The following is a 24,226-nucleotide window of genomic DNA, read 5'->3' as shown; positions in this document are numbered from 1 at the left end:
CGAGCCTGAGCCCACCTATTCGAATTATCCAATTGCACTAGCAGCAAAATCTTAATCCTAATCTTCATGTTTAACTTTCTTGAGGGCAAAACCAGGTACATACAAAGACTCATATCTACATGGGTATCTATAATAGTTTTGGTTAGAAGAGAGCTGACGGGGCCACTCAGCTAAAATATCATCAGGACCAAATGTCCCTTTCCAACCTTGAATCCTCTCCCACATGCTCTGACACATACGATGAGCTAGTTCAGTGCATACTTTTGGGATGCAATCTCACAGAACACGTGATGATCGTCAAGAGGCTCCTTAAAGGTATGCATCACAACCCTTCATTTTTGCTTCACCATAAACACTAACCTCATGTTGAGCATTCTCTCATCCCCGTAGTACTAGGGTAGTACAAATGTTCAGAAAACAATGCATCTCAAATTACAATCGTGCCACTTTAAAAATAAAAGACGACGATCAAATGGAAGAGGAAAAGGAAAAATTCACCCCCAGATTTTAAGACTTATAAATTGCAAATTTAAGCTCCATTCCCTCTTGAAAAAGGCATGAAAGGGAACTGTGTATGGCTACAAAAATAATTTTTCCCGAACACTAGATAGTAGCTCAAACAATACATGCGTGGATGGTGGTACCAGAAGTTCACTAGAGTGAGAGATGTCCACTACAGAAGCCCAAAGAGTGCAATTCGTCAGGACTGCTTCCATAAATTCAGTGTGAGAAAGCTAGAGTAAACAGACTGACACAATCCAAGGTTTGATGCAACAGTAACTCAGCGGATGGCCATCCCCATGGCCCGGCGCTTTCAAGGGAGGACTTCAAATACGAAGATAAGGCTCCCCCCTCATACACAACAAATACAAGCAATCTAAATTCCTCCTAGGAAAGACCACCCATACAGTACAAATGGCTCAGTGAAGAAGACTGATTTCTTGTGCTCAAAAGTCACTCACTACCACTTAGCTCCCATAATTCAGGAAAGAAGTAGCCCAAAGATTTCAAAAATTAGTCATTCCAGAATCGAAGCTAATGAAAACATAAGTTCCCAAATTCTCCCCAGTCCTTTCGACACTTGCCCTTTTCTCACGACACAGGATATTTTGCTTCTTCACGGAACAAAGTCTTAAAGCAGTGCTTTACAGTTTTCGCACCAAAATATTCCGAACCCTTGAAACTTAAACGACAAGAATTATCAAGAGGCGTGCAAGCAGTCACCTTGTCCAATACGAATTTGTTACAACTAAAATACATTAAACAGTAAAATTTTGTTCAAATTGATATACATAAAACAGTTTAGCTTTGATAGCAGCAAAAAGGACATGCTGACAACACACACATACAGATATATGCATCCAAGTAAGCTCAAAGAGCAATATAGGTTAATCATAATTATACAAAGGACAATGTAACAAAATATCCACTAGATAACAGATCTTTGAAGCAGACTTGAATTTCTATTGTGTTTCGAACACGTCCATGAAAGCTTTGCAAGCGGCTCTCTAAGAAACAAGCACATTTGAAGTAAGACTTCAAATTCTGACACATTTTATCGACCCGTTGATTCTAAATAAAAATAGGGAGCAAGCTAAACGGGTGAAAACAAAAAGAACAGGCTATCTCATGTCAAATCTGACACATTAATTCTTTCTCAACAACAGAACTGAGTGCACAGATTCGTACTTTGAAACAAAAACATTATAAGAATTCAAAACATGACTTTACAGGCAGCCTTTCTCACAAGAGAACCTTGAAAGACTTCGAAAAAACTGAGATTATAGAAACCTTGCTTGCACACATGCTTCAAGGGCGTAACCATATCGCCTGCGTTGTGTTAACACGATGATCATATGCCCAAATGTCAGTAAGCTACCCTTGATTCAGTAATGTATCATGCCTAGAGAATCAAGACTCACGCGTGCAAATAAAACACATCCCTTCTAGGAATGGAAAATCTGGGACCCACCATCATCAAGTCTCTTTTGTAAAGACTTTCCTCCACAATCCCAATCCTCTTTATAAAATTTATTAGGCCTCTTTACATGTTTTATTTCATATGCCTCATAATGTCAGTTATGAAGGTGACATTAATCATATTTTTTTATTCCACAAGTTCAGTTAAAACATCAGAAATTGAGCCTTTTGACTAGAGCAACTGGTGCCTTCCTAAGCTAATTTATTGCCCTCCTACCAAGGAGCTTGCGCTATCATCACGATTCCCATTAACATTACCAAGGTTTTTCCCCCTCATTTTGTGGGCAGGATGCCAGGAAGGGGTGTTTGGGAAAAAGGGGAAGGGGTTTTTTCTTTTTCCTTTTATTTGGGGGGGTGGGGGGGGATCTTGATGTACAACAAGCTCAAACAAAACAAAAACACGCACACAAAAAAGCCTACTTCAGAGAATTCAAAGCGCCAAATGTATTTGAGCAAAGAATCACTTGCATCACGTGAAGAAGGTCAATTATATCTACATCGTCTGAAGAAGATCAAATATATCTACATTCTATGTTAACGTCTAAACTACTAGAGTACCACCTTAACTGACTAAATGTGTAGCTTCAATCTTTGCTTATCATAGGAAAAAGTTAATTTCCCAATGCTTTGACTTCTAATTAAAACTTAGGAAAAAACTACAAAGGCCAGGTCTTATACAGCCTTAAATTGCAGACATGTCCAAACATCTCTTAGCACACCCTTAGTCATGTTTGTAAAGGTGTAAAAATCTGAGTATGTGTACACAGAGCAGGAAAGGTGTTGTAGCAGACATGTATAATGCACGTGTGCATACGTTCACATATAAATGGAGCAAATACGCATGGGTCTGTAAAGGAACACACACACACACATACACACACACACACACACACACACAGAGAGACCTTTGAGTTGTGTGTGTTCATGCTTGTGAACCTGTAACAAGCAAAAACACACAAATTTGCCTAATTTGAAGAATATTGAAAGCCTGAAATACTAACGATGTATGAGCAAGGATGGATCTTGTAAATTACTTCCACAATATGAAAATGGCTAATGCTCCCCAAGGAACCATCCTGCACAGATCACATAACATGACAAGCCAACCATGCACATGAAACAATATACGTGATAATACATCTGAATTGCCTCCCAGCCATAGAACCCAACTGGCTCACCCCCCGAGCACAGGAGCCTGCATCTACTCAAGCCTAGAGCCTCGCCTCAAAGAGCAGTGCCCCATACCACTAGCCCATACCTTAGCTCGAGGGTCCGGACAAGCATTGCCAAGGGTTATTAGTCCAAGTGTGGTGATAACACAAGATAAATTGCATTGGACTTTGTACCCACCCTAACCTAAGGGCTTGGTTCACACTGGCAGTACATTGCTCAAAAGCGCCCACCCTGATGTCCAGGAACGTGAAACTTTCCCCCTTATATTGAATTCCTGTCCTCCGTATTTACCTCATATTCGAATCCAGGGAATCAACTCTTCAGTGACCTCACAGACTCCCAAGTCGCTGCTGCTGACTTAGGTCTATGTTTAGTGATCAGATACTCTGAATAAGAGGTCCTACTAGACCCCTTCTCTCTTCTGGTCACAGACAAACTCGCGTTCAAGTCAAACATACCACATAGTACCCTCCAAGTTAGGAACTTCCTCAAGCGGAACGGCTTGCTCATCCTTCCCAAGCGTTCCTTTCGACAACTAATGTGGAACACTCGATGAATGTTATGGTGTCAAGGTAGATCCAACTTATGGGACACCGCACTTATCTTCTTTGTCTTCTTTAACCCTTCTTTGTTCTTTGTCTTGCAAGTTCTCAAACTCCTCGTCTGCAAAGGCCAATGATCTCCTGAGCAAAGTAAAATTGTTAGGCCCCTTAAAACGTGATGTCTTGTTAAGTATTCGTGTTGCATTGTGATGTAATTGGGTATTGCCTGGGTATGTAACTTTAGTGCATCAAGACACCCGTTACAGATCAACACGATCTGGGTGTGATGGCTAATTTTGCTACGCCAAAATATCAAGAACTCCGATATGGAATGAGAAACTTGAATGACCCTCAAGACTGACCTGACCCTCATATATATTTTTTATCTACCTTGAGTTGTTTTGCAGATATTATCACGGACAACTACTCTTCTAAGGGGGGTTGTCACAAACAACTAACATGTCAAGCCACTGAAGACCCAAAGGGTTAAGACTCCTTAGCCCTAACCCTACCAATCTGCAGATCTCGGCCGAGGGGCCTAAACCCTAGCAGAAGCAGAAGCAGAAGAAGATTCTCGCCGAGTGGGCCATTATTAGAATGGGTTAGGATTAAAATCCAAACCTCGACAACTTATGGGACCCCGGCACGCGCGCGCGCGCACACACCAAAGCTTGCATACAAGACATGCTCACATGGCAGTTGTATGGACGCCCGGGAATCACGCTGATGTGGCAGCTATACGAAATCCCACGTTTTATGGAAACATGCTAGCATGGCGCTCCTGTACAAATTCTCACCGAGTGGGCCATTATTAGAATGGGATAGGATTAAAATCCAAACCTCGACAACGTATGGGACCCCGGCACGCACGCGCGCACGTACACCAAAGCTTGCATACAAGACATGCTCACGTGGGAGTTGTATGGACGCCCGCGAATCACGTTGATGTGGCCGCTATACGAAATCCCACGTTTTATGGAAACATGCTAACATGGCGCTACTGTACGGACAGCCCCTGAGGACCTTTAAGTATGTACAAGGGCTCACTCTCTAGCATTCTATTTGCGGGAGAGGGGAGATGCAGAAAGAGTTTGGAGTGTTGTACCGTGTTGAAGCAATATAAAGAAATTACCGAAAGGGGCACGACAGTTTGGGACCAGTGCACTCAAGGGGTGGAACTCCGCCACTCCATGTCTCATGTGAAGTCTCTCTTTCAAATCAGTTGTTTTGAAGGGTCTAAAGTTTGTTGTGCCTGTTCTTTTCCGTTGGCATGTGGTGACATGCCATTACAGTGGTATCAGAGCTTCAGGCGTGTGCTTCTATGAAAGCATACCGGTTCATCAAGAGCACACAGAGCAAGATGGGGCTCCCAAAATCTACCAAATTAAAAAATCCCTTTTCTAGAGAGAAAACTGGATCTACATTAACCTACAGATGGAAGCTATGGGGTCGGATGAAGAAGAAACAAGAGGAGGAGGAGATGAAGGAGAAGGAGCTCGTTTTGCCCTAACAAGCACAAAAAACATGCTTTTTAACGCTTTTCTTTGTTGTAGAGGCCTCTAACAATCTCTTCAATGGTTGAGAATTTGCATATGCAACAGAAATCAAAGTTGATCCTCTCAACGAGCCCTACGCATAGACGCCAGCGGATTTTGATTCCGGCAAGTTTTGAAAATTTAGGATTTTCAGCAACAAATTAAGGTTTCTGCAGCATGCGTCAATATTATATTTTTGGTTCTTTTTGCAGCTAGAGATCCCCTCTTTTGCAATGAGGAGAACCATTTGCTTGAAAGTTTGCTTGAGAAATTGTTTGAAAATACTATCTAGAATTTGTTTGAAATGGATTTTATCTGTTTTGAACTTGTTTTGATGCGGATTTTAGAATGCTTGATTCTGGTATTGATACTCGTTTCAATGTTTTTTGAAACACTTTTGGATACTCATGGCTTCGGCTCTCTTGGGAGTACTATTCAAGAGGAGATTGTGATTGCAAAGTTGTGTTTTACTCATGGCTTGGGCTTTGCCACGAGGAGTACTGAAGAGAAAATTTGATGATTGAAAATTTCTAAATATCTCATGGCTCTTGGGAGGAGTATTCAATAGGAGATAATGATTCAAACACGGTGCTTTACTCATGGCTCGGGCTTTCCATGGAGGAGTATTGAAAACAAAATTGGATACAGTCAAAGAATTATCTACTCTTGGAACCTACACCTGACGCATGTTCAATCTGGGGAGCGTTTGGTTGTAAAAGGTCTCTATATCTCATGGCCCAGACCTTTTTAGATTATTTGCAGGAGGAGTGATGAGGAAGTCTGTCACAAGAGCGACACCACGTGCCAATAGAAAAGAACAAACTTAACTGAGAAAGAGAGAGAGAGAGAGAGAGAGAGAGACGCGACACGGAGTGGCGGAATTCCACCCCAGAGAGTATTGGCCCCAAACCTTGGCGCCCCTTTCGGTATTTGTTTATATTGCATCAACATAGTACAAGCCGGTACTCCAAACTCTGCACCTTCGCCACGAAGCATGCCAAAGAATGAGCCCTAACCTCATATTTAAAGGCCCTAGGCCCCAACAGCAGTTTACAGTGAAAAGCCTTCAAACTCAAAAGCATCTGGTCGAAAAGCACTGCCAAAAAGTTGCCAACATAATTTACGAAAATCCGTATAGCTTGCAACATCATCAACCAACGCAAAACGCAGAAATCCGTACAGTCTTCCACGTCATCATGCCAGCGCAATTTTTAGAAATCTGCCGCAAGTCGCTTTTGTGTGTGTGAGAGAGTCCTGCTTTATTTTAATCCTTTATGTCACTTGGGGCCCCATCGGACGGGATCCCCATAAATTGGTAGGACTTCTTCTTCTGTTACTTGTTCTTCTTAGGGTTTAGGCCCCTCGGCCGACATCAGCAAGTTGACTCCCTTCTTCAGGGCTTTGACACGTCAGCAATTTGTGACATCTCCCCTTCTTGAAAGAGAGTAATCGTCCGTGATTTCAGCATATCTGCAAAACAACTCAAGTTAGCTCAAAAATTTCCGAGGGTCATTCCGAGGGACATTTCGAGGGACAATCAGTTTGCTCTTTTTGTTAAGGAGTTAGCTTCTCCTTTCGGCTCTTTTGATCAAGGAGTTAGCTTCTCCTTTTGTCCAGATCGGAACTCTCGATATTTCGGCGTAGTAAAATTAGCCATCAAAACCAGACTGTACTAATCTTCTACGGGTGTCTTGATGCACTAAAATTACATACCCAGGCAATCTCATCCAATTAGGAATATTCAGTGGTTGGCACATCACAATGTAACACAAATGCTCACATATGCATATTACAAGACAGAGAAACATAAAGCTGCCGATAAACACTCCTCCCTCATAACCTAACAAGGTCCGGGCCAAGAGATATTCAACGACTCTCTCATCACTCCTCCCACATAGCCTAAAAAGATCCGGGCCGGGAGATATAGAGGCCTTTTACAACCAAATGCCCCCCAAACCGCAGCCTACGTCTTTTGGAGGTGCTGAGAGTAACCACTACTCAGACTTCTTAATACTCCTCCCGCATAACCATCCAGGTCCGGGCCGGGAGTCACAACAACAATACTCCCACCGTAAAATAACCACAAGGGTCCGGGCCATGAGTAAAAACAACACTTTTCAATCACCATTTTTCACTACTGCACCCGGGAGTAAAATCACCAATCATTGAAACCGGTATTAAAACCAGAGTCAAACATTTTAAATCGGCACCAAAACAAGTTCAAAACAGATACCATCCATTTCAAACAAATTTTCACAAACAATACTTTCTAGCTATAAAGAAAAACAAGTAGAGAGAGTTCATTCGAGGTTTTGTTCGGACAACCGAACTTTGAGGACGATTGGCTTGTCCTTCTACATCACGGTGATGGTTCGGTTCCAAACCTAGAGAGTCGCATTCTTGTCGTGCCAAGGCATGCCCAAGAGAACGTCGCAATTGTCCAACTTCATGATGTGGAAATCAGCTTTTCCATGATAATCTTGAACAGTCACTCAAGAGCACCAATGAGCGGCACTACTTTCTGAGTTTGCCCTGTGGCTCGCTCAACTTCAATTTCTCCACCCTCTGCATCATAATCAAAGTGCATCTGCTTTAAGAATTCTGGATGGATGAAGTTCTGTGTAGCTCCGGGGTCAAAGAAAATAAGGGCTTTGAAGCCATTGTCTTTTCCATACGCTCGACACAATTCATTTGCACTCTCAAGGCATATGCCATAAATATCATGAACTAGTCCAATAGGGGATCTAGCTCTCTTAGCAAGAGGTGGCGTTGGGGTTTTGTCGACCGTTGATGCGCGCGCCGGCTCCTTTGGTCTATCAGTGCGTTTGGGACAATTAGAATGATTATGCCCTGTTTGAAAGCATCCAAAGCATCGGCCTTCTTGTAGCAAGGTGTCTCGTTGTTGAGGCGTCAAACGAGGCCCTCCAAGGAAACAGATCTAAAGGACACCGGAAGGTACACGTCGAGAAACCTTTGATTATATTCGTCCATGGTTTCGATGGCAAGCATTTTCAAGTTGCCCCACTCTGCCAAAATCCGGACTTCAAACATAGAAGTCATGTAACTACGTGCAAAAACTGTCTTGAAAGCTTGCTAGGTCCTTGGAGCATGCGGTTGTGTCACGATTGAACTCTACCATTGCATAGCATTATCTTTAAGAAATCCCGCTGCCCGAGAAATCTTGGATTCTTCTGTATACTTCCCCAAAGCATAGATGTTGTCAAATTGTTGTAGGAACTGCAATGCTTTCTTGCGATCCTTCACCCCAAAAAAAGTGAAAATTTTGACTGTCGAGCCGCCATCATTGATATCTTTGGGTTGGTTAGGCGCATATCCCGGGTATGGATAATAAGGGTATTCATATCGGCTCCAATCATTGTAGCCTGGTGGTGGTGGAGGTGGGGGCAATGGCGGTGGCAAAGGCGGTTGCACTGGATCAAGGTCAGATGGCTGCACCATATTCCTGAAAACTCCCCCGATCGGAAAAGACCGCTGAGAAATTTGCCAGTTGGAAGCTCTTGTACTTTTTGATGCCGGAGGAGGAGGGACCACCGGGGGCATCAGAGGGGGTAACATGTAGTTCAAAAATTGTTGAAAACTTTGCAATGAAGTAAGGGTGGGAGTGGCTAATAAGTGTTGGTTCGAAGGCCAAAGATACCTCAAATAAAATTCCAATAGCTCTGTCTGCTCTTTTGTACGACCGGTATGCTTTCAGAAAAGCACACGCCTGATGCTCTGATACCACTGTCACAAGACGGGCACCACGTGCCAATAGAAAAGAACAGACTGAACAGGCTTTCAGCACTTCAATAACAACTGAACTGAGAGAGAGAGAGAGAGAGAGAGAGACGACACGCGACACGGAGTGGCGGAATTCCACCCCAGAGAGTATTGGCCCCAAACCTTGGTGCCCCTTTCCGTATTTCTTTATATTGCATCAACAAACTACAAGCCGGTACTCCAGACTCTGCACCTTCACTAGGAAGCATGCCAGAGAATGAGCCCTAACCTCATATTTAAAGGCCCTAGGGTCCCAAAAGCAGTTTACAGTGAAAAGCCTTCAAACTCAAAAGCATTTGGTCGAAAAGCAATGCCAAAAAGCTGCCAGAGTAATTTACGGAAATCCGTACAGCCTGCCACATCATCATGCCAGAGCATTTTTCGAAAATCTACCGCAAGTCTCTTTTTGTGTGTGTGTGTGAGAGTCTTGCTTTATTTTAATCTTTATGTCACTTGGGGCCCCATCGGACGGGGTCCCCATAAGTTGGTAGGACTTCTTCTGTTACTTGTTCTTCTTAGGGTTTAGGCCCCTTGGCCGACATCTGCAAGTTGACACCCTTCTCTAGGGCTTTGACACGTCAGCAGTTTGTGACAGTCGTTGAATAGCTCATGGCATGAGCAGTGATGAGGGGCCTAAACCCTAGAAAAAGCAGAAGAATATGAAGTCTTCACCAACTTAATGATTCTCACCGAGTCGGCCATTATTAAAATGAATCCTAACCCCAACAACTTATGGGACTCCGATGGGGCCTACGATAAAGCGCGTACACACACCAAAGTTTGTGTAGAAGACATGCTAACGTGGCACCTGTACGAACGCCCACGAATCACGCTGACTGTTGTTGATGTGGCGACTATACGGAATCCTGCATTTTACGGAAACATGATGCCGTGGCACGGTTGTACAAACAACCCCTAAGGGCGCTAGTTTTTGGGGACCATATGTTTTTAGAACCTGATGCTTTTCATGTAACTAGTTTTGATAGGCCAACTTGGGCCTTTAAATATGTACAAGGGCTCGCTCTCTGGCATTCTACCCACAGGAGATGTAGAGCCAAGCCTCGAGTGTTGTACTGTCACCAGCATGTGACTACTATCTATCCTTTTTGTTGATTTCTTTCTTATTATCTATTTACTTTCACTTTTTGGAGACACCCCTCGGGAAATCTAACTGCCCTGCATTGCATAGCTAGTGTGGAACTGTCCAGAGGGAGTCCAGGCCTGAGGGCAAGAGAGCACTAAGGTTGGACAAGGACTATGGTTAGCCAAGTGGGGTCATTGACTAGCCAAAGTGGAATCCTTTGCTACAGAGGCTACATTTCAGTTCTGGATGTGGCCGCAGTGTACAAAGAGGGTCGGATGACCTAGAAAGATACAATGGCAGCATCTCCTAAAATTTAGGGAACTGCTATTTTGGGACCTGAAAATGTCTTCGCGTCATTACGTGCAGTTTGACATGGGGATCATTTTGTTACTCTGTGGCCAAGTCAACAGAGGCTGCAGGTGAGATATTTTTAGACCCGAGGGTCTAAAGCGGGAAAATGCATAAATGAGTGACACTTGGCACTATGAGGCCAGTTTACTACTTATAGAGAAGGCAAAAACGTGATTTATAGCTGGGAGGCTCATTTTGCAAGTTTCTGTCACAGGTTAAGAGCTATGGAGTGCTTGCTTTCCCTCTTATGCACAGTGCGGTGCCAGGAGTGATGCCCTGCACGCTACGCACTGCCCTCTCTCTCCCCTTTGGCAGTATGTTATGCCCCTCTAGTGGGCTCTTCATTTGACCAATGTACAGTTGTGTGGGTTCATGCGCGATTGCCGAGGCAAGAGCCTCTTGCACAGGTACTGGATTAGCTAGCGGCTAATCCCCCCGTAGGTACAGGTGAATTCGGAGAGGTTTCACGCCAGAAATCTCGTCCGATTCAAAGGGCAAGTAGCCCTACAGGTGCGGGAGCTTGAGGACTTGCTACGGATGCGACCGGCACGCGAAACGGAGCCCGAAACAGTGAATTACAGCCTGCTGTGTATTTTTGCAGGTTTAGGGTTTTGGCCATAAACGGACCCTAATACCCCCAGGAGGTTCGGGGATGCAAGGGGACCGCTGTACAGGTGATCTGGCGCATTTTCAGGGCTGAAAACAGAGAATTCAGCGTGCTGCAGATTCTCGCCAGGTTTTGCAAAGTGCCCGTATGCGTTGGGAAAGTCATTTAATGCGTGGGAATACTGACCGTGAAGGGTTCTAGTACAGTTATGCTGCCGAAATCGGGCTGGAACAGTGGAAATTCAGCCGAGTTTGTGCGGGGCAGCTTGTAGGGAACCACAGCGTTTATTCCCTCTTTTGAACAATAAAGAAATACTGAAAGGGGCACCTAAGTTAGGGGCCAATCTAGTGTCCGTCTACTCATACAGGTGCAATCTAGCAGCCTGTATCCCTCTCCCCTTTGTTGTGTCTTGAAAGTACAGGTAAAATAGACGACTAATAATGGGTGAAAGCTAAATCAAGGTTTGAAGTAAAGTACCGCCCTTTTTAGATTGAACAGGCCGGTTTCATGTACCATGTTGACGCACTATAAAGAAATACCGAAAGGGGAACCACAGTTTGAGGCCAGTGCACTCTAGGAATGGAACTCCACCACTCCGTGTCTCGTATGAAGTGTCTCTCTTTCAATTCAGTTGTTTTGAAGCGTCTAAAGTCTATTCAGTCTGTTCCTTTCCATTGGCACCTGATTCCGTCCCGCTACAGTGGTATCAGAGCTCCAGTCGTGTGCTTTCTGAAAGCATGCCGATCCTTCCAAGGACAAACAAAGCAAGATGGCATTTCTGGATTCCACAGAGTACCCACAGATTCTCCTCGAGGAGCTCCACGATATACTCTCACAGCACCCTTAGAAAAATTCCTGAGTCTACAAAGTTTTCAGCAGTTCTTGAACTACATGTTGCCCCCTCTAATGCCTCAAGCGATACCACCTCCTCCGGCACTAGAAAGTACAAGAGTCTCTAACCAACAACCTACTCAGCCTTCTCTTCCAATTGAGGGAGTTTTCAAGAACATGGTACAGCCGTCTGACGTTGATCGAGTGCAACCACCTCTGCCACCATCGTTGCCACCACTCCGGGGTTTGCACCAAACCAACCGGAAGATTTGAAGGATGGTGGGACTACAGTAAAATTTTTCACTTTTCTAGAGTGAAGATACAAAAAAGCCTTGCAGTTCCTACAACAGTTTGACAACATTTATGCTTTGGGGGAATACACAGAAGAATCAGAAATTTCTCCCGCCAGATTTCTCAAAGATAAGCTGCGGGATTTCAATTGCTACCAAGCTGCATGCTCCAGGGACTTGGCACGCTTTTGAGAGTAGTTTGGCACGAAGCTACATGACCTCCCTCTTCGAAGTCCAGATTTTGTCTGAATGGGGAAACTTGAACATGCTTGCCACGGAAACCATGGAAGACTACAACCAAAGTTTCCTCGATGTTTACCTGCCGATGTCTTTCTTCAAGTTGAATCCCCTAGAGGACCATTACGAGCGCTATTGTACTGCCATCACCATTACGGGCATATTGTCTCTCTAAACAAGTATCAACTATGCAAGAACTTGTGGACCATGCTGTAGTTGGATACAAGCTTATGAAAGGAAAGCTACAGTTTACTACAAAGATCCCCCAAGAAACAATCAGAATCCTCCGCAACAACGAACAAATTCTTGGGATTCTCGTGAAAGTCAACCACAAAGGCCTCGTTTGACGCTACAACAACAAGAAACTCTATTACAAGAAGGGTGATGTTTGGGAAGTTTTCAATCGGGATATAATTTTTCTAATTGTCCCCAAAGATCAGATAGACTCACAAAGCCAACCCCTACTCAAACAACCCACAAATCCGTAGTACCTAAGCAAGCTAGAACTGCAATTGGACTTGTCCCAGACATTTATTTATGGAATAAATCTTGAAAGTTCCTATGAATTATACAGAGCTTATGGAAAAATCAACAGCTTCAGAGCACTCACCTTCTTTGACACAGGAGCTCTATCCGAACTTCCTCAAGCAGATGGACTGTGAGTACAATCCACAAGTTGGAGAACTTGAAGTCAAGCTAGCCACTGGGAAAACTCAAAAAGTTGTACCTATCATTGGTGCTCTTCCAGTCACTATCCAAGGATACCATGGAAAGGCAGACTTCCACATTTGCGTTGGGCTGCTGATGTGGCAGGGTATACGGAAAAAGCAAGGCTGTTTTTCTACGCAAATTTGCTTTGCTTTGCTTTATTTATAAAAGCTTTTGATTCACCAGCTTTTGGGACAACTTTTGGGGCTCTACTTTTAGCATCCCTTGTAAACCTTTAAATTAGTAGTTGGGCCCTCACTTCTCAGAGCATCTGGAGACGCAGAGTCTGAGAGTGAGTCCCGGCTACTCGCTTGTACTTTGAGTTGCAGATTAATACAAAATGAAATACCGAAAGGGGCGCCAGTCTTTGGGGCCAATATCTCCAGGCATAGAACTCCGCCGGGCCAGTGTCGAATCAATTGTGAACTGTGAACTGTTTTGAAGTGATTATTTGTGGTGTCGTGGTAAATTCTCGACTTGGAGTGTCCAAGTCTGTTACAGTGGTATCAGACCACGGCCGGTTTCTCTTCTACGGGAAATCCGATCCTTTTTACGCGACACTTATGGCTTCATACAGAGATCAGTAGACTTCCTCTGCATCCGGAGATGCAGGAAGAGATCACAACGAAGATTCACGCAAGGAGTATGAGGCGGAGATCGAAGAGATGGAGCGTCAACGATTGATCGGCGATGCAACAAAGATGATGCTAAATTTTGCAAAGGACCCGAAATTTGCAAAATTTATGAGCCAGACCTCCTTCGACGAGGTGCACTCACAGTGGCGGCAGACCACAGAACCACCCCTCAAACGGGCTCTCAAGAAACCTCCTACTCCAAGGACGTACACAGTGCAAGAATTAGAAGAGGTGGTTGATGCACGAATTGCTCAGCTTTTTGACGCGCAAAACAAAGCAGAAAAGCACGACAAAAAGCAAAAGAAAGAAACCGACTTATTTGGGTCGTCAGTCTACACTTGAATCGGCAAGAGAGCAGAAGAAGCGTGTTCGATTTGAAGGAGTACCCAATTCTTCTTCTTCTTCTGACAGTTCTTCTGGCTCCTCTGACTCGAGCGAAGAAGACAAAAAAGGCAAAAAGCGAAGCAAAAAGCAAAGCTTCGAAAAGGGTAAGAAAAAGGCAAAGAAGCCTAAATCTCGCCCCGTGGTTGACAGTTCTATAGAGGACTCCTCTTCAGATAGTTCGGACTCTGACGACAGCAGCTTTTACGCAAAGAAGAAGAATTTTAATAAAGCCAACCAGTATGACTTTTTGGAAGATAAAAGCAAGAAAGTTCGAGAGTTTAAGGAAGGTGGACAGTCAATAAAATTTGACACGTTTTCTCGTTATAAAGATGCTTCGAAGGCTTTGTCTTTTATACAGCAGTTTGACAGAGCTTTCTCAAGAGGACCTTACTCAAAGCACTCTAAGATTCGAAGGGTTGCCTCTTACTTTAAGGGGAATGCTTGCACTTGGTGGTCCACGCTTCTATTGAACAAGACAACGCTAGTTAAATGGCTGAAATTGAAAAGGCTTTGTATTTCTTCTTGGCTAACTCGAGAGTATGAACGCGACATAGGAATTGCTTGGAACCATCTTCGGATGACCAAGAAGGATACAATGGATGCTTATTGCGAGAGATTCTGAAGCTCTTTTCTACTAGCGTCTTCATTTAAGAAGATCTCGTTCAAAGAACAGATTGAGCGGTTTACCTTGGGGCTTCCTACAGAGATTCGAGATCACTGCTTAGAACAAAAGTCAGCTTCCATTCAGGAGCTGATGAGTCATGCGAAACGGGATTTTGCCATTCACTCAGGCAGTTTGACCTACCCCATAGATGAGATCATGACGCATAGAACTAAACAGACTACGGGAAATCAAAGTAGAAAGAAGAAGAGCACCCCAAAAACGAGAGAAAAGGATGCACGACCCCAGCTCACTCATCGAGAGAGGATCAGCTATATCAAAGAGGGGAAGTATTTTGAATGCAGGGAAACTAGGCATATCTCCGCGAAGTCCCCTAACAAGGCACCAAATGAACAGGATGAAGAAAGGCCAGAAAGTTCCAAAGCAGCTGAGGGGCGTGGCAGAAAAGGCAGATAAAAAGCAGAACTAATACCACATTGCGTGGGGCCTGAACTCAATCAAATGAATGGAAGTACAAACTTTGCCGCTTTTAGGGAAAAGTGAAGAATCAGGAAGCCCTCTTTTTTCTTTGATGAAGGAGCCAAGGCCAACTTCTTTTCACTTAGATTGGCGGCTCGATTTGGAATTACACCCGACAGGCTAAGGCAACAGGCGAAGGTAGTTTGAGTGGCACCCGGACGGGATATTGCCGTTACACCGATCATTGGCAAACTTCGTTTGCAATGACAGGGGTGTTTAGGGCACCAGGATTTCTACATAATTTCCTTGCGAGATTGTGACGTCCTACTCGAAATCCCTTGGTACCACAAGAACAACGCCGTGGTTGACTACCGGGCCGAGAAAGTGACTTTGACAAAAGAAGGGCTCAGAGATTGTACTTGATGAACTTCAGTTTCTATTCTCGCTTTTTTGGGAGAAAACTGAACGATGAATGAAGGTCGAATATGTTTTAACCTGAACAAAGATCGCCAATATTTTTTTCTCCACACTCATACCGATTGCTTTTCAGAGGGCCTACCAGGCGAGTTGCCACAAGCTCGTCCTAAGGATCACACCATTGATCTGATACTTGGAATCACACCACCTAACCGGCCACCTCACCGTGTGAGCCGAGCCAAGAGATACACCTGTTCGGGACACATTGTCTCAATAGCACCAGTGCAGATGGACCCGGCCAAGATAAAGATTATCCGTGATTGGCCCAATTTGGAGAATGTCCATGAAGTTGAAAGGTTCTTGGGCTTATGTTCTTCCTACCGGCGGTTCATCAGAAAGTTTGCAGAGGTTGTTGCCCCTTTGCATTTGACGACATGGAAAGGAGTCCTTTTCTCGTGGGGATCCACAGACGTGACTGCCTTTCAGGAATTGAAAAAAAATTGACTACAGGACCAGTTTTTGACTTTGCCGGATTTGCAAAAGTCATTCGAAGTATATTGTGATGCATGTGGTCGTAGTCTGGGTGCGGTCTTAATGCAAGAAGGCCAATGTCATTGCCTATGAGAGCCGATTGTTTTCAAGGCCGGAATTGACAATACAGATATGTGAGAAAGAGCGTTTGACGGCTATCCATGCTCTTATTCAGTGGCAACATTACCTACTCGGAGCCGATTTTACGGTTTTCACAGATGATGGGAGTTTACGCTATTTCTTGTCACAGAAGCAGCTATCAGAAAAAGCACATGCGGTGAGCAAACATCTTGTCACAGTTTCTTTCCGGATTGTCCATGTGCAGGGACAGAAGAAATTGGTGGCAAATACTTTGTCCCGAAAGCCGTTGGTTCTGGTTATTTCCGCGACACATCATAGAAACTTCAAGGATATGGTCGGTCGGTACGCCACAGCTACAGATTTTGCAGATGTATTCAGTTGAATACAGAAAGGGGAGACAGTAGCGGACTATTCCATTCGGGATGGCTACTTGATCAAGAGAACCATGTTGTGTGTTACACAGCCGTTGAGGAAAAAGGTTCTAACCGAATGCCACTGTCCGCCTTTTACGGGTCACCGCGGCATTGCTACCACCTTGAAAGGGGTAGAGAGATACTTCTTTTGGCCGAGACTCAAGAAGGATGTGGACGAGTTTGTGCGCAATTGCTTTGTATGCCAGAAGGTCAAGTTTGACAGGCGTAAAGCACAGGGGTTGTTACAGCCTTTACCCATACCCACCCGCCCCTGGGAAAGTATTGCAATGGATTTCATCTCCCGAGAACACAACGTGGGCACGATTGTTTATTGCTCAGATCTTCAGATTACATGGCATGCTTGAGACGATTGTCTCCGACAAGGACCCCAGGTTCACAAGTTTGAATTGGACAGCTATTTGGGAGAACATAGGCACGCGGTTGTAGTTCTCGTCATCGTTTTACCCGCAGACTAACGGGCAATCAGAAATTGCTATTTCAGTGGTACTGGATTTGTTGAAGTCTTCTTCGTTGGATCAAAAGACTACATGGGAAAGGTTTTTACGTTTGGTGTAATATGCCTACGAAAACACGATTAACTCTTTGATGGGGAAGGTGCCATTTGAGATTATTGAATTTGCTACGAAGGTTCGACCCTTCCTTAGCACGAAAGATAAGATTTTTCTTTGAAGCCGACCAGTTCACAAGGGACTTGGTCCGAAAGGCTTTCGAGAAATCTGAGAAACAGGCAGCAGATCGACTTCGTCGTGATTTGAAATTGAAGGAGAACTATTGGGTGCTCTTACATTTTGGGAAGGCACGCCCGAGAAAGAAAAAAGGGAAAGGAGCGGCTTCTTTGAAAGCTTAGCATGAGATAGTGTAGACCTTTCCATATTTTTCCGAGAAGATAAATGATGCCTCCTTTGGACCGAAGCTACCAGAATACTTGGAGGATTCACAATGTTTTTCATGTGAGTCTCTTGAAGGCGATGTGCATGATAATGAACAACCAGAAATGGACGAAAACGAGCAGATACTCGTTCCAGAACAGAAACGGGCAAGAGGTAAAGCGAAATGACGGTTCTTGGTTAAATTCAAGACCTACTCCGCATTGGATGTGAAGCGAATGGAGGAGGAGGAGGACCTAGCAGATACTCCTTGGAATGTGAATCTTTACCTTGAAGCTTTTGGTTTAGCATAGTCTATTCCAAATGGAACCTCAAATTCAGCTTGGCCGGAGATCTGGTGCAGTGGGTATGCACAAGAGGGGAGTTACTCTGCTCCTTTGTCAACAGATGCCTCGATTTTTGAATACTAGAGTCACTAATGTCTCTTTGAGCTTCAGGGATACTGAGAGCTGACAGTATTCTGCTGTATGACTTTATGAAATGGAATTCCCGAATATGAAACTGATTTGTTCTTGACTTGTTTTTAAGTGTAGGAACTGATAGACGAAATGAATGCAGCATTTTGGTCTGAATGATCTCGAATAGACACGGTTGCGATAGGGGTTGGTCAATCGGGCATCTATGAGGTCCTGAGTGGATCTAGATGCGATCGCTAACTGCATTGCCGATAAATCATGGTCTAGGATCCGAATGAATGTTGAATGTGATTTGTCACGTGATGTCCTGTGATGTCAAGTGATGTCCTGTGATGTCAGGTGATGTGACTATCGATTGGCACATGTACTAGATGTGTGTTCCTAGTGCGTCGGTGCTGACAGTCAGTGTCTGCTAAGACAGTTTATGGCTTCTGTCTTTTTTGCAAGCGTAATCGAGGGCGATTACAATGCTTTCAAGAGGGGGGCTATGTCACAAACCGGTGACGTGGCTGGCCTGGCAGCAAAGCATACACACACACACACCCCGGCTGGCAAGCCCGAGAAAATGCAACAGTGACTCGTGGCAAATTTTCGAAATTCGCCTTGGACATGCAGACGTGGCACACTCTACGAATTTCCATGAATTGCGGCGCTGTTTGCGTTGGGCTGCTGACATGGCAGGGTGTACGAAAAAAAGCAAGGCTGTTTTTCTACGCAAATTTGCTTTGCTTTATCAAAGAGAGAGAGAGAGAGAGACAGAGAGAGAGAGAGAGAGAGCTCTTTGCTTTATTTTTAAAAGCTTTTGATTCACCAGCTTTTGGGACAGCTTTTGGGGCTCTGCTTTTAGCATCCCTTGTAAACCTTTAAATAGTTGTAATTACTTCTCAGAGCATCTGGACGTAGAGTTTGAGAGTGAGTCCCGGCTACTCGCTTGTACTTTGAGTTGAAGATTAATACAAAAAAATACCGAAAGGGGCACCAATCTTTGGGGCCAATATCTCTAGGCACGGAACTCCGTCAGGCCGGTGTCGAATCAATTGTGAACTGTGAACTGTTTTGAAGTGATTATTTGTGGTGTCGTGGTAGATTCTCGACTTGGAGTGTCCAAGTCTATTACATCTACACAGGAATTTCGTGCTCCGACACAGGGCATGACTGAGCCGTTGCAGGAAAAGGAGATTTCCAATGCACAAAGGTCTCGTGATGCTCGAGGGAAAGCCCATGTGATGAGCAACCAACGGTGTGCATTGATCCCAAGCAATTTGCTTTACTTGGACAGGAACCGTTTGTAAATGGTCAAGGGAGTAATGAACGAGCTATGTGTCAGACCCTTCCGTTACCTACTTCACATCCTAGTTATTTTGGAGGTGGTTCAGTGTTTCAAGCTATGGTTGGACCTTCCACATGTTATATGACAGGGAATGTGTTTGGGACAATGCAAACAGGCATGGTTAACCCTATGTATGGGAATATGGGTGTCCAACCACGTTTTCAGGGTGCCTATGGTCAATTTACAGTGCCTGGAACAAAGTTTGCTATGGCCGGGTTTTTGGAACCATATGCCCAAAATGCAGATATGACAGATAAAACAGGTGATGCGAGGGCTGGAATGGTCAATCCTAGAGCACTACTTTTACGGGCACCTATTTGTGACAATTTGACTCCTTTGAGTCAGCCTAAGGATTACGAGGAAGGTGAGCAAGTAGTGAAGTTTCAAACTTTCAGGGGAACTGAAGATCAATTGAAGGCTTTGACCTTCATACAATAGTTTGATGCAGCTTATGAAACTTCACAGAGTCTTCGAAGATACACAAGGTTGCCACTTTCTTAAAAGGGAATGTGTCACAAGACGGGCACCACATGCCAATAGAAAAGAGCAAACTGAACAGACTTTTAGCACTTCATTAACAATTGAACTGAGAGAGAGAGAGAGAGAGAGAGAGAGAGAGAGAGAGAGAGAGAGAGAGACGACACGCGACACGGAGTGGCGGCATTCTGTCCCAGAGAGTATTGGCCCCAAACCTTGGCGCCCCTTTTGGTACTTCTTTATATTGCATCAACCAAGTACAAAGCCGGTACTCAAGACTCTGCACCTTCTCCAGGAAGAATGCCAGAAAATGAGTCCTAACCTCATATTTAAAGGCCCTAGGCCCCAAAAGCAATTTACAGTAAAAAGCCTTTAAACTCAAAAGCTATACCTAGATGAATCCAGGATAAGCCCAGATTCACCCTTGAAGGAAAGTGCAAGGTATAGACCCATGGTAGTCACCCACAAGACGATATAACCATCAGCTCCATCATGCATAGTATTGACTAAATACCACGACATCCCCACTAACGTCGTCAGTGCCCAATAGTGGGTGTAGAACTAGGTGCTAACATATGCTCCCCAACACAACACACACCACACGCACACGCACACACACACATGAGCATACATCAACACAAAGTTCAGCGTGCTGAGTTTCTGTCATGACTCCGGAGATCAAGGGCAGACTCAGCCATAATGAAGCCTAGCACTAAAAGAAGCATTAAATCGGAAAAATTAGCACAAAAATGAGGTAGTTGATAGGGCATACGCACCACAAAAGATAGAAAGAATTAGCACAATATCAACTGGTCGTAACTCGGACGAAAACTTCACAATGTGCAGTCTGCATGTCCGCAATACAACTCAAAAGCATCTGATCCAAAAGCAAAGCCAAAAAGCTGCCAACGTAAATCACAGAATTCCGTACAGCAGTCAGCGAAAAACGTATAGTCTGCCACTCATCATGTCAACGCAATTTCCGGAATTTCCGTACAGCTGCCACATCATGAGCTTTCCTTGTGTGTGTGTGTGGTCCTGCTTTATTTTAATCCTTTATGTCACTTGGGGCCCCATCGGACGGAGTTCCCATAAGTTGGTAGGACTTCTTCTTTTGTTACTTGTTCTTCTTAGGGTTTAGGCCCCTCGGCCGACATCTGCAAGTTGGCTCCCTTCTTCACGGCTTTGACGCGTCAACAGTTTGTGACATCTCCCCTTCTTGAAAGAGAGTAATCGTTCGCGATTACAGATATCTACAAAACAACTCAAATTAGCTCAAAAATTTCCGAGGGACAATCAATTTGCTCTTTTTGTTAAGGAGTTACCTTCTCCTTTCGGCTCTTTTGATTAAGGAGTTAGCTTCTCCTTTCATCCAGATCGGAACTCTTGATATTCCGGCGTAGTAAAATTAGCCATCACACCCAAACCATCCTGATCTTCTACGGGTGTCTTGATACACTAAAATTACATACCCAGGCAATCTCATCCAATTAGGAATATTCAATGGTTGGCACATCACAATGCAACACAAATGCTCACATATGCATGTTACAAGACATAGAAACATAAAGCCGCCGATGAACACTCCTCCCGCATAACCTAACAAGGTCCGGGCTGGGAGATATTCAACGACTCCCTCAGCACTCCTCCCGCATAACCTAAAAAGGTCCGGGTCGGGAGATATAGAGGCCTTTTACAACCAAACGCCCCCCAGACCGCAGCCTACGTCGTTTGCAGGTGCTGAGAGTAACCACTGCTCAGACTTCTTAATACTCCTCCCGCATAACATCCAGGTCCGGGCCGGGAGTCATAATAACAATACTCTCCCCGTAAATAACCACAAGGGTCCGAGCCATGAGTAAAAACAACACTTTTCAATCATTCAATACTCCCCCCGCAAATAACCACAAGGGTTCGGGCCATGAGTATGAACAAGCATTCTCAAACATCATTTCTCACTACTCCACCCGGGAGTAAAATCACCAATCATTGAAACAAGTATTACAACCAGAGTCAAACAATTCGAATCAGCACTAAGACAAGTTCAAAACAGATACCATCCATTTCAAACAAGATCACCAAACAAGTTCTCAAACAAATTTCAAACTTAAAAAGCAATCTCAACATCAGTCGAGCTTGAAAAGTCGACTCACTTTCCATCCTGAAACCTGCACCAAAAAATTAGGGTTAAGTTCATTCCATAGGGTCGTAGTCGAGCACAGCATGGTCCATCAGCTCTTGGACAAGCAATGTTTGTTTGGCGACGATGGTAGTCTCAAGATAGCAATCGCATTGGACCTCCAAGGTCATCCACTCGTGAAGAGACATCTACTGGGAGATGTCGAGAAATTCCAAGTTATAATCTGCTAGGGTCTCCATGGCAAGCATTTCAGGATACCCCACTCTGCCTGAAGTTGCACTCCGAAGGAAGATGTCAGAAACCATATAACTTCGGGCAAAAATTTTCTTGAAAGCTTGCCAAGTCCTCGGAGTGTGCGGCTTGGTAGCTGTAGACATCAACATCTACATGGCACTGCTTTTGAGAAAAACAGTGACTTGAAACAAATCTCGGATCCTTCTCTTTGCAAGTGATCTTAATGGCTTATGCCCTGTAAGACATGAGCGGTGAAGACAGAAGCGCGTCCGATGCACGATGAAGTAAGGGTGGGAGTGACTAATGGGTTAGGGGTCGGAGGCCGAGGATACCTCAAATTAAATTCCAATAGCTCAGTCTACTCTTTTGTAGGACCGGTATGCTTTCCAAAAAGCACATGCCTGATGCTCTGATACCACTGTCACAAGACGGGCACCACGTGCCAATAGAAAAGAACAAACTGAACAGACTTTTAGCACTTCATTAACAATTGAACTCAGAGAGAGAGAGAGAGAGAGAGAGAGAGAGAGAGAGAGAGAGAGAGACGACATGCGACACGGAGTGGCGGAATTCCACCCCAAAGAGTATTGGCCCCAAACCTTGGCCCCCCTTTCGGTATTTCTTTATATTGCATCAACCCAGTACAAGCCGATACTCCAGACTTTGCACCTTCTCCAAGAAGCATGCCAAAGAATGAGCCCTAACCTCATATTTAAGGGCCCTAGGTCCCAAAAGCAGTTTACAGTAAAAAGCCGTCAAACTCAAAAGCATTTGGTCCAAAAGCAAAGCCAAAAAGCTGTCAGCATAAATCACGGAATTCCGTACAGCAGTCAACACAAAACGCGAAAATCTGTACAATCTGCCTCGTCATTATGTCAACGCAATTTCCGGAATTTTCGTACAGCTACCACGTCATCAATTGCTCCGTCAGCTTTTCCTCTGTGTGTGTGGGTCCTGCTTTATTTTAATCCTTTATGTCACTTGGAGCCCCATCGGACGGGGTCCCCATAAGTTGGTAGGACTTCTTCTTCTGTTACTTGTTCTTCTTAGGGTTTAGGCCCCTCGACCGACATCTGCAAGTTGGCTCCCTTCTTCAAGGCTTTGACATGTCAACAGTTTGTGATAGAATGCGTTTCAATGGTGGACCGCATTGTTGAATCAGGGTCAAGCCCCTAGAATGATGGACAGAATATTTAGACCACAAAGAAATTTCGTGGGTACATTCTTTGATGACATGATTGTCTACTCAAAGTCTGAAGAGGAGCATAAGGATCACTTGACCGCCGTTTTCAATGAACTACGCAAGAACACACTACTCATTAATTCAAAGAAGAGTGAATTATTTTTGGAAGAGATTCACTTCCTTGGACACATTGTTTCAAAGGATGGGGTACGTATGGATCCCACCGAAGTGGAAGCAATTAAGTCATGGCCAAATTTGGAGTCTCTGCATGATATTCGAAGCTTTCTAGGCTTATATTCCTACTACAGGAGGTTCATCCGAAATTTTGTTGAGATTGCTTCTCCATTCCATGCACTACAAGGGAAAAATAGTTACTTTCAAGCGAACAGCCAAGGAAATTCTAGCCTTCAAACACTTGAAAGAAAAGCCAACTCAGATCCGGTAATCATTTTGCCACATCTTTCGTGGTTCAATGTGATGCATGTGGCCACAGCCTTGGTGCAGTTCTCATGCAGAATGGCCGAGTAGTCGCATATTAGAGCAGAATTCTTTTGAAGACCGAAAGGAACTTGCAAGTTTATGAGAAAGAATTGATGGCAGTAATTCACGCTCTTACTAGTTGGAAACACTATCTGCTAGGGGCTGATTTTGTTGTCCAAGCGGATCATCAAACCTTGCGATACTTTCTCACACAAACGAAGTTGTCTGAGAAACACATGCAATGGGCAAACATCTTGTCTATGTTCCATTTTCAGATTCGGCATGTGAAAGGGAAAAAGAACGTGGTGGCTGATGCGTTGTCACGAAAGCTCCAAATTTCGGCAATGTCAATTCCATACCATTGTGAACTAGACAAAATGAAGACAGATTTTGATCAT

General features: G+C 44.3%; 1 protein-coding gene across 1 annotated transcript in view; it reads right to left on the bottom strand.

The window, feature by feature from the left end:
• Positions 1-1,225: 1,225 nt before the first annotated feature.
• LOC147439673 (uncharacterized) overlaps positions 1,226-24,226 on the bottom strand; it is a 34,782-nt gene continuing 11,781 nt past the window's right edge. Inside the window, exon 3 of the transcript XR_015184627.1 lies at positions 1,226-1,508. The gene's annotated coding sequence lies outside the window, so the exon portion shown is untranslated. The remainder of the gene's footprint in view (positions 1,509-24,226) is intronic.

The sequence above is a fragment of the Adiantum capillus-veneris genome, chromosome 16 (assembly GCF_014529385.1).
Source record: "Adiantum capillus-veneris isolate H3 chromosome 16, ASM1452938v2, whole genome shotgun sequence".
In the NCBI taxonomy this organism is placed as follows: Eukaryota; Viridiplantae; Streptophyta; class Polypodiopsida; order Polypodiales; family Pteridaceae; genus Adiantum; species Adiantum capillus-veneris.
The sequence above is the reverse complement of the archived record's forward strand: the minus strand, read 5'-3'. Positions and strand labels throughout refer to the sequence as shown.